A 16476-nucleotide genomic window follows, 5' to 3' on the forward strand; every position below is an offset into this window, starting at 1 on the left:
AGACATGATTTACATCCCAGGTGGGATAGCGTGAGATTTCATCATGCTATTCCAACTGTGCACAATTTAAAAGTATACAAAGTATACATCATTTCTTTCTGGAATTTTCTATTTAATATATCCAGATGGCTATTGACTATGGGTAACTAAAAGTGTGGAAAGTGAAACTGCTGACAAGGGGATGGTTACTGTAGTTTATTTCTAAACACATCATTTGCATTACCCCTGTGTAAGTCTTATTTCCTACATAATGAACACAGTTCAAGATCTATGACTGCATTCTAGCAATTTACCCTTGATTGAAATCCTGTAGCAACAGAGTTAGGATCACAAATCTAACAGTTTAAGACATTATTTATGGTTTCTCTCTATATATCCATCTCTCTTTTATATATATTCTGTTACCTGCTGCTCCTTATTTTATATATATATTTACACATCAACACCTTAGTATTAGCATAGTATCACCACTATCATTTAAACCTTGAAATATGTTAGTTCATATCAATACATGCCAACACTGGCTTTAAGAATAATAGGAGTTGTAGTGGGCACAGGGGCACGCACCTATAATCCTGACTAGTCAGGAAGCTAAGGAGAATCACAAATTCCAGGCAATTTAGTAAGATCCTATCTCAAAATTAAAAAATAAGAAGAGTTAAAGAGGTAGCTCCATGGCACAGTTTCATTGGGCTCAATGCCCAGTATCAATCAATCAACCAATAAAAAATAAAAATTTACTGAGTTATAAATAAATAATTCTTGAAAGTTAAGGCATCTATAGTAACTCACTTAATTCCCCAAGCAACCTACAAGTTATTGACATTATTCCAACTTTACACGTTATAAAAATTAGGCACAGTGAAATGAAGTTACTAGTGAATGGTGGAGTTTGTATACAAATCCAATTGTAAAGCTCACATTCACAGTCACTATGTCATGCTGCCTTCTGAACATGGATTGTGTTTATTAAGAGGGGGAAATTGGTGGCTGTCTTTTTAAGATCTCTGTTACCTTGCCTATCTGTTCAGCTCTAATATAATTGATGGCATGTCTATCTGCCATGCCACACTATGAGTTCAGATATAGACTACTGTAATTTCCTCCAAGTGTGGGACACACACCTTGTACTCAGTAAATTTATTTAGCTCCTGGGTGATCTTAGACAAGTTATTTAAATTCTCTGTTGGCTTAGCTTTCTCATCTGTGAAAATGGCAATGAAAACTATTTCTACTTTAGATAATAGTTCAAGATTACAAAACCCCTTTAGGACTTTGTTTGTATGTTTTTAAATAGGGAATACATGTATGCATCACTTATTTCTCCAAGAATATGTTTGATATGATTAATAGCCCCTTTAAAAATTGATGGTGGTTATTTTTTAAAAGTTTCTGAAATTGAAATTCATCACTTAAAATCTGATGTTCCACAGTAGCTCACATGCACCACCAAATATATTGTACATAGCACATTTATTTATTTATGAATTTATATGCCCTAACCATTTTAAAAGCAAATACATGCTTGTTTTGAGAAGACATATTTACAATTGATACCCTCTAATATACTGACTTCACTCAGTAGTTTTAAGTCAAGTTATTTATGCTCTTACATGGGAGGTCTTTATGTTTAGTACTCTGAAGTACTGACTAAATTAAATTGTCTTTATTTTCAGGTAGTCCTGCCTCCATGCATATTACCTTAAAGCATTAGAGCCAGGAAAAAAAAATCATCTTGGTTTAACTTAATCCAAGTCTTTCATTTGATAATTCGGAAAACAGTGGAGAAGATAAATGACTATTCTGTAGTCTTCATTAGCTAGTTATTCATTCTGCATTACCTGAAAAAGAATTAAAGGTAATTTATTGATATAAGACAAGAGAACACAAAATAGAAGAGGATCTAAACAGTGGCTGAATTTGATCACAAATATGGTTTGGGTGTCAAGTGGCAAAAGCAGATTGCAATCTTTACAAAATCAAAGATGCCTTTGAGCTCCAACAGATCAATTACTTAAGTAAAGCATGGAGTTCTTTCAGTGGGTTGAGAACAAGTTTTTAAAAAAATATTTTTTAGTTGTCGATGGACCTTCATTTTTACTTACTTATATGCAGTGCTGAAAATTGAACCCAGTGCCTCACACATGCTAAACACTCTACCACTGAGCCTCAGCCCCAGCCTGAGAACAATGATTTAAATCTACAATGTGCTTACAAGTGAACAACCAACTTCCAGCTTGATTTCTTTCCTTCTTGCCTCCTAAGTCAATTTTGCAATGCATAGGAAAAGATTATTAGAAAAGAAACATCCCTCCCATGTCTCACAACTTTTCTGTCTTTAGAAATGGTTACTATGTTACCTGCTGCTCCTTGTGATATCTTGTTGGCACTCTTCAGACACCTGCATCTGAGAGTGGAGAGGGTGGGAAGCAATTTTACCTCTATAGTCAGTGACCTATATCCATGGGTTCCTCGTCGATGAATGTGATCAAAATATATATATTTAAATCACACACACACACACACATATATATATTTAAATCACATGTCTACACAACATGTACAGAATACTTTCTTGTCAGATCCTGAACAACACAGTATAACTATTTATATAGCATCTACATTGAATTAGGGATATTACCCAATCTAGATATGATTTAAAGCATATGGGAAAACACTACACCATTTTGTATAAGGAACTTGAGCATCTGCGGAAGTGGTTCCTAGAACCAGCTTCCAGTGGACAGCAAGGAATGTACTAGTTTCCCACAGCTGTGTGACAGAGTGTCCACAGATTGTAGCTGTTAAAAATGGTTAGAGAAGAGAAGAATAAAGTGAAAGAATAGAATTATGTGTACTCTTATCATTTACCTATGGGTCATCTGACCAAAAGATGGTGGCAAGCTATGCTTGATGCCTTCAAAGGCGTATGAATAATAAAGACTTATTTCAAATGTGAAAATATAGTAGAAAATATTTATTTTCAAGGGGAATGTATTTTCATTTTGCTTTGTTCAAAATTTTGGAAACAAAATATTTCAACATCCTTTGAACACTTACCATAAGCCAGGCACGATTCTAAGCGCTTCATATATACAGACTCATTTAATAGCTAAGAATTCATAAGGCTTCATCCAATACACCAGCTGACCTGCTGAAAGTCTGCCCCGAGTTTAATGAAAGCCCTTCTTTGCTCTATCAGATGCTGTCAATTAGTCTTTATATTTTTTTCTTTCCTTACTGCTACCTGCACCATTTTTTGGACAGAATTTGCCAATTTTTAAGCACCTCTGAGTGAATCCTAAATGAGAAAATGTGATAACTACATCGGTGGTAAGGAAATCATATTTGCAGCAATGGTTTGATACCTAAAACTCTCCTATAAATGGCAATTAACATGGTATATCTTTGAAATAAAGACGAATATATCTGTTCTACTGGAATTTAGAAAGAAACAAAGGTTGACACACATATGCACACACACATACACACACACACACACATGCACAAACAGTTCCTACCTTGCTGGACCGAGGTAGTAGAGGTAGTGTCTATAAAGTGTTTCTTAAAGTGTCTGGTACACATAGAATGTTTATTATTAGATATTAGTTATCACCATCATCAGTATTTATATTAGGATGTTCTCCTTTTAAAACCACCAGTGGTTTCTCCCCCACCAGCCCACACTAGTGTGGGCACTCCTAAATCCACAATGGGATAACTACTTCTGTCTGTCACATTTCCAGTACCTACAGAGGCGAACTGCTGCTTATTTGTAGAACAGGTTCATCTTTAAAAGACTGCGCCATTGGGAAGAACCTCTGTAAGTACAGTTTCTGGGACAGACTCTCAACCATTCTCAGCAAGAGAGAAATTGCAATGGAATCTCCCTGAACCTTTTCAAACCATGCCCTGGGCCTTTTCAGCTCCATATTTCAATTTTACCACAACCATCCTCTCCTGAAAGGGAGGTAGGTGTCTTTTTGGTGTGGAGAACCACAGCAAGGAGAGAGAGTTGCTGTTGATGAGAGGGTGTTTTGCTTGTGAACCAGCAGGCGGAAGTAAAAGTGGAAAAAAAAAAAAAGAGTTGACAACATGGTTGCCAAGGGCAACAGCTCACATTTTCAGGATGTGGGTTTAGGGTAAACTGATTTGCCATTTACTTCCAGTTCTGTTTCAATCCTTGTAGCTTTTAGGCCAAATCCAGAAAATAAAAGGAGAAGAGAATGGATAAAAAGCAAAGTAAGCAATAACAATTTGAGGTTTCTTGGTTTGGTTGCTGGAGGGTTAATAAGGCAATCTGGGTACCAGATTTAAATATGAATTCAAATCAGATGCTAGAAACAGCATCACACTAGTAGCAAATGCTGTTCCCCTCTTTTTTCCTTTAGCTTACTTCAGAATTCATCTACTGCCCTCCCTTCAGCTGCAAAGCTAACATAGAGTGTCAGATGTGATATTTGTGTGTTTATCTCAATTTGTGCTGTCTATTCCATCAGTCACTGGCTACATTCAGCTATTCAGCCCTTGAATGGGACTGGTCTAGTTTGAGATATGCTATACATGTGAAAAGATATTGGATTTGGGAGATTTAGCATAAAAAATAATTCATAATTTTACTGCTACTGGAATTTGATATAATTTCAAATAATTGATATTCATTAAATAACCTTCCTTATCATTAAATGAAATATATCATTAAAATTAATGCTACTGTTTCTTTTTGCCATTTGGCTTCTGGAAAGTCTAAAGCTGCATATGTGGTTTGCATGTTTCTGTTGGATAGCACTGTCTGAAGTATTACTACAGTTAGCTCAGCTTTTGACTCAAAGATAAACAGTTGTAACACATGAATACAGTCTAAATATTACTCACCAAGGGTTAAATCAGAACCATCTCATTTCCTTTCCCACTGTATTTTATGTTCCGGCATTGCCAAACTGTTTCGTGTCTGGTGTCTGGACAGCCTACTTCTGTATGGTTACCTGGAATGCTTTTATCCTTCAAAGTGCCTCTTGGTCATCCCCACATAATGTCTTCTCTACCGTCAATGTCTTTACGGTACTACTTCTGTACCTATCACTGCACGCTATACACTGTGATGTGTTTGTTTATAGGCCAGTTGACTGGAAGCTTCTAGAGATGAGGGGCCATATCTTATTTTATTGTATATCTGTCCATAGTGGCACTTGGTTGGCCCTCAATAGATATGCATTAAAACTGGAAGGAAAAACAATGTTCCATTTGTATTATGATAAGCATTTGATGCAACTAAAGTGAATGTTTAGTTCTGGCCCCTGCTCTGGAAACCTGGCTTTGAGGATAGTGAAGGGAGTAGGCTGTCTCAGTTTCAGCTCCTCTATTTGACAGTGGTCTTAAGGCCATTTTCTTAGTACTCTGATCTGCATTTATCCACATTCGTGGCCTAGCAACTTCATTTTTGTTTGTGGTTTACAACAAGGAAAATATAAAGTAGCAGAATTCTAAACACATGGACAGATAGTTTTGGCCTGTTAAGCCATACCATTTATGGAGTTGGGTTAGAAGAAGTCATAAAAATGTGGATGGAGATGTAGTTCAGTGATACAGTCCTTCTCCCTCAACAAAGAAGGAAGTTATTCTAAAAAGATAATACTGCATCTCAAACATAATCAGTTCACTGACTCAACTGTCAGTTGTAAATGTTATCAGCAGAGATGAATGAGTTTGTTAATACTATAAGCACAGTAGCCTTAATAAACATATTTAATCAGTAACTTAGTTGTGATAACACATTGTGATACAATATGAAATCACCTGAACATATTTTTCAGGATCTCCCACCCCCAGCCACTATGAAGCCTATGCATAAATAATTATTTTAATTTTGAGATGGAAACCTAACAATACACTTAAAAACTGGATTTTTTGCCCTGTGGAAAACATGGTCTAGGAAATGGTCATCATGTGCTTTTAGCAGCATTCCACAAAATACACTGGTCTTAAGGTCATTAATTGACACTGGCCATTAATACAACATATTATTATGTCCTAATTGTGCTGCCTGGATACCTATTAATGACTAAACTAAGTGCCAGTTACACTGATCTCTCCAAGGAGCTACTTCCTACCCACTTTTGGCTTTCCAAATATCTTAGCAGGGTCTTCTGACCTCCTTCAGCAGCTCCTAGTAAAGCTTAATATTTTTATTAACTCTTGAATCCATCTGAAATCCAACTGTATAAAGAGGAAGCGTCCTTTTCTTCCAAGTCCTGTCTTAGATTTTGAAAACAGAAACATCTTTAACTTCTGGGCACAAAAATCTTCTTTGTGGAAAAGGCTTCTGTCCTTCCTCCTTCAGAATCTTGTTTAAAACTTCCTATTGCACACAACATCCACATCACTGGTTAAAATTTCATGGACAAATTAGGGGCTTTATATTGTTCATTTCTTGCTTTTCCACTTATTAAAAATAATTCTCATGGCCCTAATTATCACAGAAGTGGACTAATCCTGATCAGCTATGTTCTTATTTTAGCTACATAGTAAAGATTACTTATCAGCACATTGCCAGGTTTTGGCAGAATGTTTAAGGGCTTTAGGATCCCAGAGATCTGGTTTTATGTTCAATTTCTTACTCGGTGTAATCTTGGGCAAATTTTTTAATCTCTCTAAATTGTCATTTCTACTTAGTAAAATAGGAATAATCATGGTATCTTCTTAATTACTTAGCCTTATTTATAATAAGCACATCATTATTACCAATTGCTACTTTATATTCATAACCAAAACTGAACTTCTGATCTTAGTTGATGATGATTCCTTCCTTCTAGTTGTTTAGATCAAACTCTCCGAACTCATCCCTGACTTCTCTCTCTCTTACACCCCACATCCACTCTCAGGAAACCCTGTTGGTGCCAACTTCAAAATCAGTGCAGAATCCTGAAACTTCCTAATGGGCCTCCTACTTCTGTCTACTCCCTCCAGTGTATTCTCAAAATGTCAGCATGAACATTTTAAGTGGAATCAGCAGAATCATATTATTTCTCTTCTCAGGATCCTTCGATGGCCCTGCCATCTCACTAAAAGTAAAAGTTTTTACACTGACCAAAGGACCTTATGTGATCAGCAGTCTCCCCGCCTTCCTCATCCCTCTCCAACTACATAGGTTACTGGCTCCCTTGATCATTTGCCTATAGTCACACAGGCCAATGGGTGGTTCACCCATTATCTATGCCCTGGCACTCAGATCACTGTTCCCCTGGAAAGCTTCATGGTTCAACTCCAACATCTCCTTCAAATCTTTGCCTAAGTCTTTATCATCTCAACGAGGCCAAGTCTGCACATCTTATTTAAAACACAACTTCACCTTGGTCAGTCTTGTCTCTCTCTCTTTTTTTTTTTGTACCAGGGATTGAACCCAGGGGTGCTTAGCCACTGAACCACATCCCCAGGCCTTTTCATTTTTTATTTAGAGACAGGGTCTGGTTAAGTTGCTTAGGGCCTCACTAAGTTATTATTACCACTACTAGTTTTACATAAAGGGCCTTGCTAAGTTGCTGAGTCTGGCTTTGAACTTGCAGTCCTCCTGCCTCAGCCACCCCAGTTGCTGGGACTACAGAAGTGTGCCACTGTGAGCCACAACTTTTAGTCTCTTTTAGAGCCCTTTTCACTTAAAACCATATTAGAATTATTGTGTGTATCAATTATTCTTTGTCTCCCCACTAGAACAGAAGCTCCATAAATGCTGAGGCCCTTGTCTCTTCTGTTCACTGATGGATAATAAGAACCTAGAATAGTGCTCAGCTAATATTTCTGATTGAAAGTGATTGATGTGTCTTTAAAGTAGAAATCTAAGTAATATAAAAAATCGGAAGTGTCTAAGTTATTCACTTATTACACTTAAAACCTTGATCACTTCATTAAAGACTAAGAAACCACTATGTCTGTCATACTTACTCTTAACCATTTCTAATATTCTTTGCTTTTATGTTATTTAAAATAAATTATTTTTACTTGATGGAACACTCTGATCATTCCTAGAGTCAGTAGGGATCCTAATTTCAGTTTCCTCTAATCCCCGGTTTGACAACATACTTTGCAAATGTAGGTACATGATTTTTAAATACTTTTAACAAATTAGCACAATCAGAATAACATTACCTTTAGAGCAGAGATAGGGGACTATTACCAGGAGAAGGCCAGGAGATATGCTGGTAATACTGACATCCAGATGTTGGCTTTCTTATTATTTATTGTAATGTAAATATATATTTTGTTCTGTATATATGCATGTATCATATCATCATTTGTATATATGAAATAATTGATAATAAAAATGGAGGAAAAATATAGTTCACTTGTTCTAATATCACTTTTTATTTTTCTTCAGTTTGATATGACATAGCTCTCTGTATATAAGTCTTCCAGCCAGTTGTGGAAACATAATTGCTGTGTGATTAAGCATTTAACCCCTCTCCCAGCCCACAACCATCTCGTTGATGAATCTGTGATAAGAAACCAAATCAGGAAGATTTCCAGCAGAATTTGGAAAAAAAGTCAGACTTACTACTTTGTTGATTTAATCAACACAGCAGGCTCTTGTGAGGGATTTGAATATAATAAAGATAAAAATAAAAACATGATGGCTGCTACAGAAGATTATTGTTTTCAAAAGACACATACGAAAAAAATAACTTCAAAATTGATTATGATTCTTGTCTTCCCACTATAACAAGCCAACTTCTTTGCTTGGTTACCTTCTATTCACCCTCCTTCCCTGACCCCAGTCTGGTGTAAGGGCAGGATATATGCTCACATAGCACGTGACTCAGGTCATGCGTAGAATTATAAAGGCCTAGTTAGGTTTCCTCTTCTAGACTATAAGCTCCTTGAGGAGAGGCCCCATGCATTGCCACCATTTGCACCCTAGTCCTCAATATAGCACCTCAGGCACTGATATCATACTGGCCTGGTTTAAACATCAGCTGTGCATCTTATTTCCTGTATAAGTTTCTTACCCTCTCTGTGCTTTCATTTCCTCAACGATAAAAAGTGATAACAGTATAAGCCCAAGGCACAAGGATAAATAAAATGATAGCTCTAAATTAGTTAGCACAGCATCTGGTACATGCGAGAGCATCCCTAATTTAAAAATTAAGATCCAAAATGCTCAAAAATCAGAAACGGTTTTTGAATGCCAACATGGAAAATTCTACACTGACCTCGTGTGAAAGGTCACAATCAAACACGTCATACAGCATATAGTTTATTCAAGGGAAAAAATTACTCTGCAGGCCCCATTAGGCTATAATATATAAACTTTTATTTCATGCACAAAATTATTTTAAAATATTGGATAAAATTATCTTAGGCTACGTGTATAAGGTGTATTGGAAACAAAAGGGAATTTTGTGTTTAGACATGGGTTTGATCCCCAAGATGTCTCACTATGTATATGCAAATATTCCAAAATTAAAAAAAAAATCAAGACCCAAAATAATTACAGTCCAAGCATTTTGGATAAGTTGTATTATAAAGAAACATTATAATGTTATTTACTATTATCATATGGGGATCAAAGAGGAACCTGAATTGACAGAAGAAAAGAGGCCTCATAATATGATTTTAATGATTCAAGTTCATAGTCAATGCTACGGAAATGTTTGGAAATGCAGTCAAGAATTTGAGCCACAGAATAATGTACTGAGAACGTGTAGTGCCCCGGACTGGAGTTACATTTCTATCTGCTCAAGCCTCACTGTTGATTGGAGGACCAAAATTTGGGACCAAAAGGTCAACTGGGGTTTAGGCAGCTTGCGACAGTTTGATGGTACCAATGAGAAGCGAACTGAAGTATTCAGAACATTTAGCAAATACATTTTGCATCCTAACCCTGGTGATGGAATTGTCTAGATAATGGGGATGCAGTGGGGGCAGGTGCTGGTTCTCTGAGATGCTGTTCCTAGGCCCTGCCCTGCTGTGCTATGTATAATCCAGTCTCTTAAATGGGGTGTAGGTGGCTCAGTACCTTTTCTGAGTGCTGTTTTCCCTTCTGTAGAAAAATGTAATTGATACTTTTCTAGATACATTCAGTTTCCTCTAAAGTTCATGTTCTCATGATGATTATAACACACATATAAACATCATCATCATACATATAAACATCAATATTTAACGAGCGTCCTTACCTAAAACCTTTCAATCTTAAAATCTGGTATTTATCATATACCTGAATTTATATAATAAATGTTTAAAGTTTCTTGCCACTTAAGATGACATTACTACACATAGCTTTTCATATTGAAAATACCAATTATGTTAATAATAATTGTTCTATCTTGAGGTTTTATTTAGTTCAAAATTGTTCTATTTTTCAAACTCCTAAGATCATTCTTTTGCTTACAGAGCAAACTCATGGGGTTCTAGGAAACTGTAAAGATTACTGTCTGTTAGGCTATAGAACATAAATTTAGTTTATCCTAAAATTTGTGGACTCACTTAAAGCCTTTGTGTATAAAAATAAGTAAAATAGAAGGGAATTAGAAATAAGTGAAAATAATAATGCTATTTTGAAGAAATTTAAGACGGCATATAAAACACAAACATTTATGACAATAAACTTTATAAATAGCTCACTTTAGTAATAACACGGAAATATCTAAATGTCTAAGTTAAAAAGGCAAAAAATGTTGTGGGAAATTGGTATGCAGCTTAGGATATAAATACAAAAAATTTAATGGGTCATAGCCTAGTACTATGTGTAAGATTTAAAGTAACTACACGCTTCAAAGTTGTACTTTTTGAGAAACAGCAATTGAGCACTTTTGAAATATAACATTGACCTGTGGCTATTCTCTGTCTCAGTGTTTTTATTTTATTTTATTTTTTAAATACATGACAGTGAATGCATTACAATTCTTATTACACATATAGAGCACAATTTTTCATATCTTTGTGTCTCAGGTTTTCAATAGAATGGGAAGTTGCTATTTTACATATAGACTATGTAAATCAACACTGCTTTTTTACTTTTAAGAAACAGAAGACTTCAAACGTGTTCATATTTCAGAATTTAACAAAATCCATCAGCATTCTTCTTCTTCTTCTTTTTTTTTTTGGTAGTGCTGAGGATTGAACCCACAACTCAGCATGCTAGTGTTCTACCACTGAGCTTTGTCTCAGCCCCTTACAATCATTATCATTCCCTCCATTCTTACACAATCTAATCATCTCACTTTACTGGTAAGTTATCTAAGGTCCAGAGAGGTTAAAACAACTTAAAGTCATCCTTGTCTAGCGAGTGGCAGATGTGGAGCTAAAACCCAAGTCTCAAATACCCAGAAAAGACACAAAAAGAAAAAATTATTATAAAGTATGAATAGTTTGAGGACGACATTAAATTTCACAACACATGGAGCTGACAGGAAATACCGTTGGAAACACTGCGGAGGATTCTTCACAGATTCTCTACTAATCTTGCTAGGCAGCATTTCTGGCCCATGTGCCATCCTGGCATTTCAGTGAGGCCCAGCGAAAACGGCACTATGAGTTTATTTAAAAAGACAAAGTTCTCTTTCTGAAATTTCAGTTTGGAGTCCCTGATTTATAAATGAGTGAAGTACCCTTGCCAGTGTTTAAACCACATGACACCACCAGAAAGCATATCTGGAGGGGTATACTTCCTTGTGTCACTCATTTCTCCTTCTCCAACAATCCCATTTAGAGTTCTTTCTAAAGCACTTTGCTGGAGTGGTTCGAGAAAACATGTTTTGCTTTCCATCGTGATACGAATACTAAGAAAGTCCTTTCCAGAAGGAAAAGAAGAGGTACACCAGCCAAAGGGGCAAGGTTTTTATCCCCGGAGAGCTTGCCCAGGGATAGACAGACATTTTGGTTAGTTTTATCGACGCTACAAAAGGCACCTTTCCTCCAAGCCAAACTATAACTTTTGTCTGGTGTGCAAACTTTCTTCATTGTATTTTAAAATGAAAAGGAGACTATTTCGGGGGGAAAAATGTAATTTTTGATAAAGAAGACGTAGTTGTCTGAGAGTTTTAAAGGAAGGAAACACTTTGAGATGTATCTGACAGCCATCGACAGGACTTGCATTTAAACTAGTGCCCTAAAGCGCCCCGGGAATTCCTCCAGATCCGGTCAGGTTGGGGCTCAATGGACCTGCTGGACCCTCGAGGGTGCATATCAGTTCCCTGTTCAACCTTGTAGCAATTTCCTGGGCAGGAAATCAGTCAAATCTGATGAAACAGAATGCGGGGAAGCCTAGATCCAGACCCAACCCCTGGCGCGAACTGGGTTGAGTAGGAGTGTACGCAGGGGACCCGCTACCCTCCAGGGTCCAGCAAGGGGCGCGCGTTCCGGAGGCCAGCGCCGGGAGCCGCCCCCAGCCTCGGACACCACCCGCGTGACACCCGGTCGGGTGATGCCCGAGGGGCTCAAGTTGCCGCTCGCTGGGTTCCCGACCCGGTGGGCGCTGCTTACCTCGACGGCTCTGCTGGGACGCGCGGAGAGTGGCGGCGGGAGCGCCCGGCGGGCTGGGCAGCTGGGGGCAGGCGGCGGGGCAGGCAGCGTGGTCGCCCTCGGCTCTGCAGTCGGCTGCACCCTGGCTCGAGGTCCGCGCCTAGGGGAGGAAGTGGTGTCAGCCCTCCCCTTCCCACGCAGCGCGCAGACGGGTGGCGCTCGCCACGCTGCTTTGCACCGAGGTGCCGGGAGGGCGTCTGGTTAGGAGATGGGGACTTCAAAGTAGGTTTAAGGACTCCTGCAGTTCGCAGGCTGCTTTCCCCAAGTCATCTGGCCGGTGCCTTCTTTCCTTTTGTACCACCCCCACCACCGCCTTTGGGTCAAAATGAAAAAAAAATCCAACAACAACAACAAAAGGTGGTTTTTGTTTGTTTGTTTGTTTGTTTTTGTTTTTTAATTCTGGGAAAAATTACGCCTTGATCCTTCAACTTTTTCCCCACGTGCGGGGATCTCAGGAGCGTCCCCTGGCGAACAGACCCATCTTTGATTTAGGAGGAACTGAGGAACACAGGGCCAATTAATTAATGGCTCCACAAAAAGCGTAGAACTCAATTTATTTTGCAAGGGTCTTCCTAACTGTCACTTCAGCCTTTTCTGTGCTTCCTCTTTTGGGACAGTTGTGTAAGGCTTCCCGGCTGCGCATTCCGCCCGCAGGGCATGAGGCAAAGGACAGCACAGAAGAGTGACTGGGTGCTGGGGGTGGCCAGGTGACACCTAGGGAGTCTGGGCCCCGGTGGGGGCAGGGAAGAAGGGTGTGCTCAGCATTTCTCAACCATCCGCCTGGCAAACCCCATCAGATATACTGACGAAAATAAGTGATGCAAATGCACAAGGTCCTTTGAGGCCCCACGATTTGTAACAGCAAAGGACTGGAAATGGCCTGTGACTGTTGGGAGTGGGGTCTCCTGAGAGAAAATGGTTGGGGAAGTCTGAAAATACAGAAGTTCAAAATCAGTTACGATTTGTAAATGTGGTTGAATTCATCTCCTCTTCCTCTCTACAGCTGGGTCTTCAAAGGCTCACAGGCAGAGGACTGTGGCAACGACATTAAGACATAAACTAGGCACATAAATTAATAAGAGGATTTCTGATAGATCAGTTATTTATTCATTGAGAAATTACTTATTAAGCACCTACTCATCTAAGAACAAGAGAAATGGGGAAGAAAACAATTCCTGCTCTGGTAGATGGTGCATTCTAGTTGGCAAAAAACAGACAAAAAAATTTAGTAGCTCACACGTGGAATAATGTGTTTTGAAGGAAATTAAAAGATGAAGTATAGAAAGTGGTAGGCATGGGAATCTGGCTTCTGGGTTAATTAGACCCACTGAGGAATTCTTGAGCCAGGCCTGAATGACTTAACATGAGAGATTAATTCATGTTGGAATTTTGGAAGAGAATATTCCAGGCAGAAGGAACAGTACCTTTGAAGACCCTGAGTTAGGAGGATACTTGAGATATTGGAAAAACATCAAGGAAACTAGGATGGCTGGAGTGGCTTGTGAGCGCCAGATAGAAGAAGAGATCAAAGAGAAAAAGGTGGCCAGACTGTGTGTGGCCTGGCAGGCTTTTATGTGGATGAGACTTGGATGTGAGATGGAGAGCCATTGGAAGGTTGTGAACAGAACCTTAGATGCCATGTAGAAAGGAAAAGCCGGCAGTGGAGTGGGAGTGACTTTCCTGGGGGAGGGAAAGTGGTCAAGGAACACCTCTTGGTGAAATAGAAGGGGCAGCCTTTTGAAGACTTGGAAAAGCATTACAGAAGAGCAAGAAAAGGTGCTCAGATAGGGACACAGAAGGCTATAAAGGAGGCACATCAGTGTGGCTGAACCTACTAAAAGAGTAGGGCAGTGGTAGAGGACAACGAAAGGTGAGTAGGGACCAGATCAAGCATGGCCTTGAGGTCAGTGTTGAGGACTTTGGGTTATATTCTAATTGCAGTGGGAGCTATTAGAAGGGTTTCTTTTCTTTCTTCCCTCCCTCCCTCCCTCCCTCCCTCCCTCCCTCCCTCCCTTCCTTCCTTTCTTTCTTTCTTTACCAGGTATAAAACCTAGGGGCACTTAACCACTGAACCACATCCCCAACCCTTTTTAAATTTTTTTTTTATTTTATGCCTGATCATCACCAAATTTCTGAGGTTGGCTTTAAACTTGTGATCCTCCTGCCTCAGCCTCTAGAGGCATATGTCACCACATCCGGCCTATTGGAAGGTTTTTAGCATGATATAAATTATGGTATGATCCATCATACTGGCTGGTGGTATTTGGAAAACAATTGAATAGGATAAGAGAAGCAGGAGAGAAAGAGAAAGAGAGAGAGAGAGAGAGAGAGAGAGAGCGATCCCTCAATAGGTTGTGGCAAGACTCCAGATGAAAATGATTATAGCTTTGATTAGAATCCTAACAGTGTGAATGGTAAGAAAAGTTTGGATTCAGTATACAGTTTTCAAAGTAGAATCAACAGCGTTTGATGATGAGCCATGATGGTGGTGGAGCTGGGGAGCCACAGAAGGGATTAGGAACTAAATGTAAACCAGCATGACGGCAGTCATGGAAGCTCTCAATAGAAAAGTCAGTAGGGACAAGCCACGCAGGGTGGCACGGACCACACCAGAGTGGTTTTCTCAGCTTAAGAACAATGAGAATGTGTTAATAATATTTTAAGCTGGCAGGTGAAGGAATTTAAGTTTTAGGAAAATCATTCTGGCTATAATTTGGGGAATTGATCAGATGAAGAAAAGAATAGACATTGGAAGCTTTCCAGGCTGAGACGGGGAAGAGATTGTAACGGCTCCGACTCAGTTGGTAGCAATGAAGAAATGTAAAGAGCTGGATGGACCAGAGGGATATTTGCAAGGTTGTTGGTAGGAGGCTGTGATGACAGGCAGAGTGAGGAAGAGGGAGAAAGAAGTCAAGACCGACTGTAAGAATCAAGCTGTGTCCTGACGGCTGGAACACAGTGAGTTTTATTTCAAACAAACTAAGTTTAATAAGACCTGAGACATCTGAGTGAAGTCTTCTCTGTGATACAAAGAAAAGTATAACTACGACAACATGGATGAGCCCCCAAATAATGCTGAGCATAAAAAGCCAGATTACAGAAGAATATTTATATAATATTCGCGAAAACTCAAACTATTGTGATAAAAAGCACTGGGGAGGGGAGAGAGGAAGAAAAAGGGAAGAAGAGCCAAATGGCACAAGGACACTCAGAATTGATGAATGTGTCCATTATTTGGATTTTGGCGGTGGCTTCAGTGGATGAGTAGCTATGTCAAAAAGGATCAGACTGTATATGTTAAATATGTGTAGTAGACTATGTGTCATTTTGTACCTAAATTTGGCTGCAAAAAAAAATCTTTACACCCTACACTGCTATTCAATTCATGATTTCAAAAAAATTAAATTTTGAAATCTAAAATAAATTTTAGTAATAATATTATATACCAATAAGAGAATTTTAGAAGTCTGCAATACTAATATTTTAAGCTAATATTGATAGAAAAGGTTTTCTGCTTTAGATTTTTCTTAACATTTTGTTGTTGGATGCCTTAATCTGAAATCTGGGCTTATTTATATTAATAAGAGAGAAAAAGGGAAAAAAGTTCAAAATTGTACAGGAAGAAATATGAAATGAAATAATACTAATTTTCCAGAATCTCTGACCAATACTAGAGGCTGCAAAAAGCTATTGGATATTGCTGATATCCAGGTACCTTTATAGGTACCATATGAAAGTGATAAAATAATAATAACTGTGCCATGACAATAAAGAGTGGTATTTTTTGTTTTGGACAGAACATACTAAAACAAAAAAATGAAGAATTTAAATAATGCCAATGTTACTTTTTTTTTTTTTTTTTTTTTTTCGTACTGGGGATAGAACTCAGTGCTGTGCATGCTAGGCAAGCATTATACCACGGAACTGTATCTCCATCCTTTTGGAAAAAATTTTATCTGA

The 16476-nt window shown here is 38.5% G+C and overlaps 1 protein-coding gene across 1 annotated transcript in view; it reads right to left on the reverse strand.

The window, feature by feature from the left end:
- Positions 1 to 12639, reverse strand: part of Apbb1ip (amyloid beta precursor protein binding family B member 1 interacting protein) — a 102934-nt gene extending 90295 nt beyond the window's left edge. Inside the window, exon 1 of the mRNA XM_076831535.1 lies at positions 12478 to 12639. The gene's annotated coding sequence lies outside the window, so the exon portion shown is untranslated. The remainder of the gene's footprint in view (positions 1 to 12477) is intronic.
- Between the last annotated feature and the right edge of the window lie 3837 nt (positions 12640 to 16476).

Source organism: Callospermophilus lateralis, chromosome 13 (genome assembly GCF_048772815.1).
Source record: "Callospermophilus lateralis isolate mCalLat2 chromosome 13, mCalLat2.hap1, whole genome shotgun sequence".
Classification (NCBI taxonomy): Eukaryota; Metazoa; Chordata; class Mammalia; order Rodentia; family Sciuridae; genus Callospermophilus; species Callospermophilus lateralis.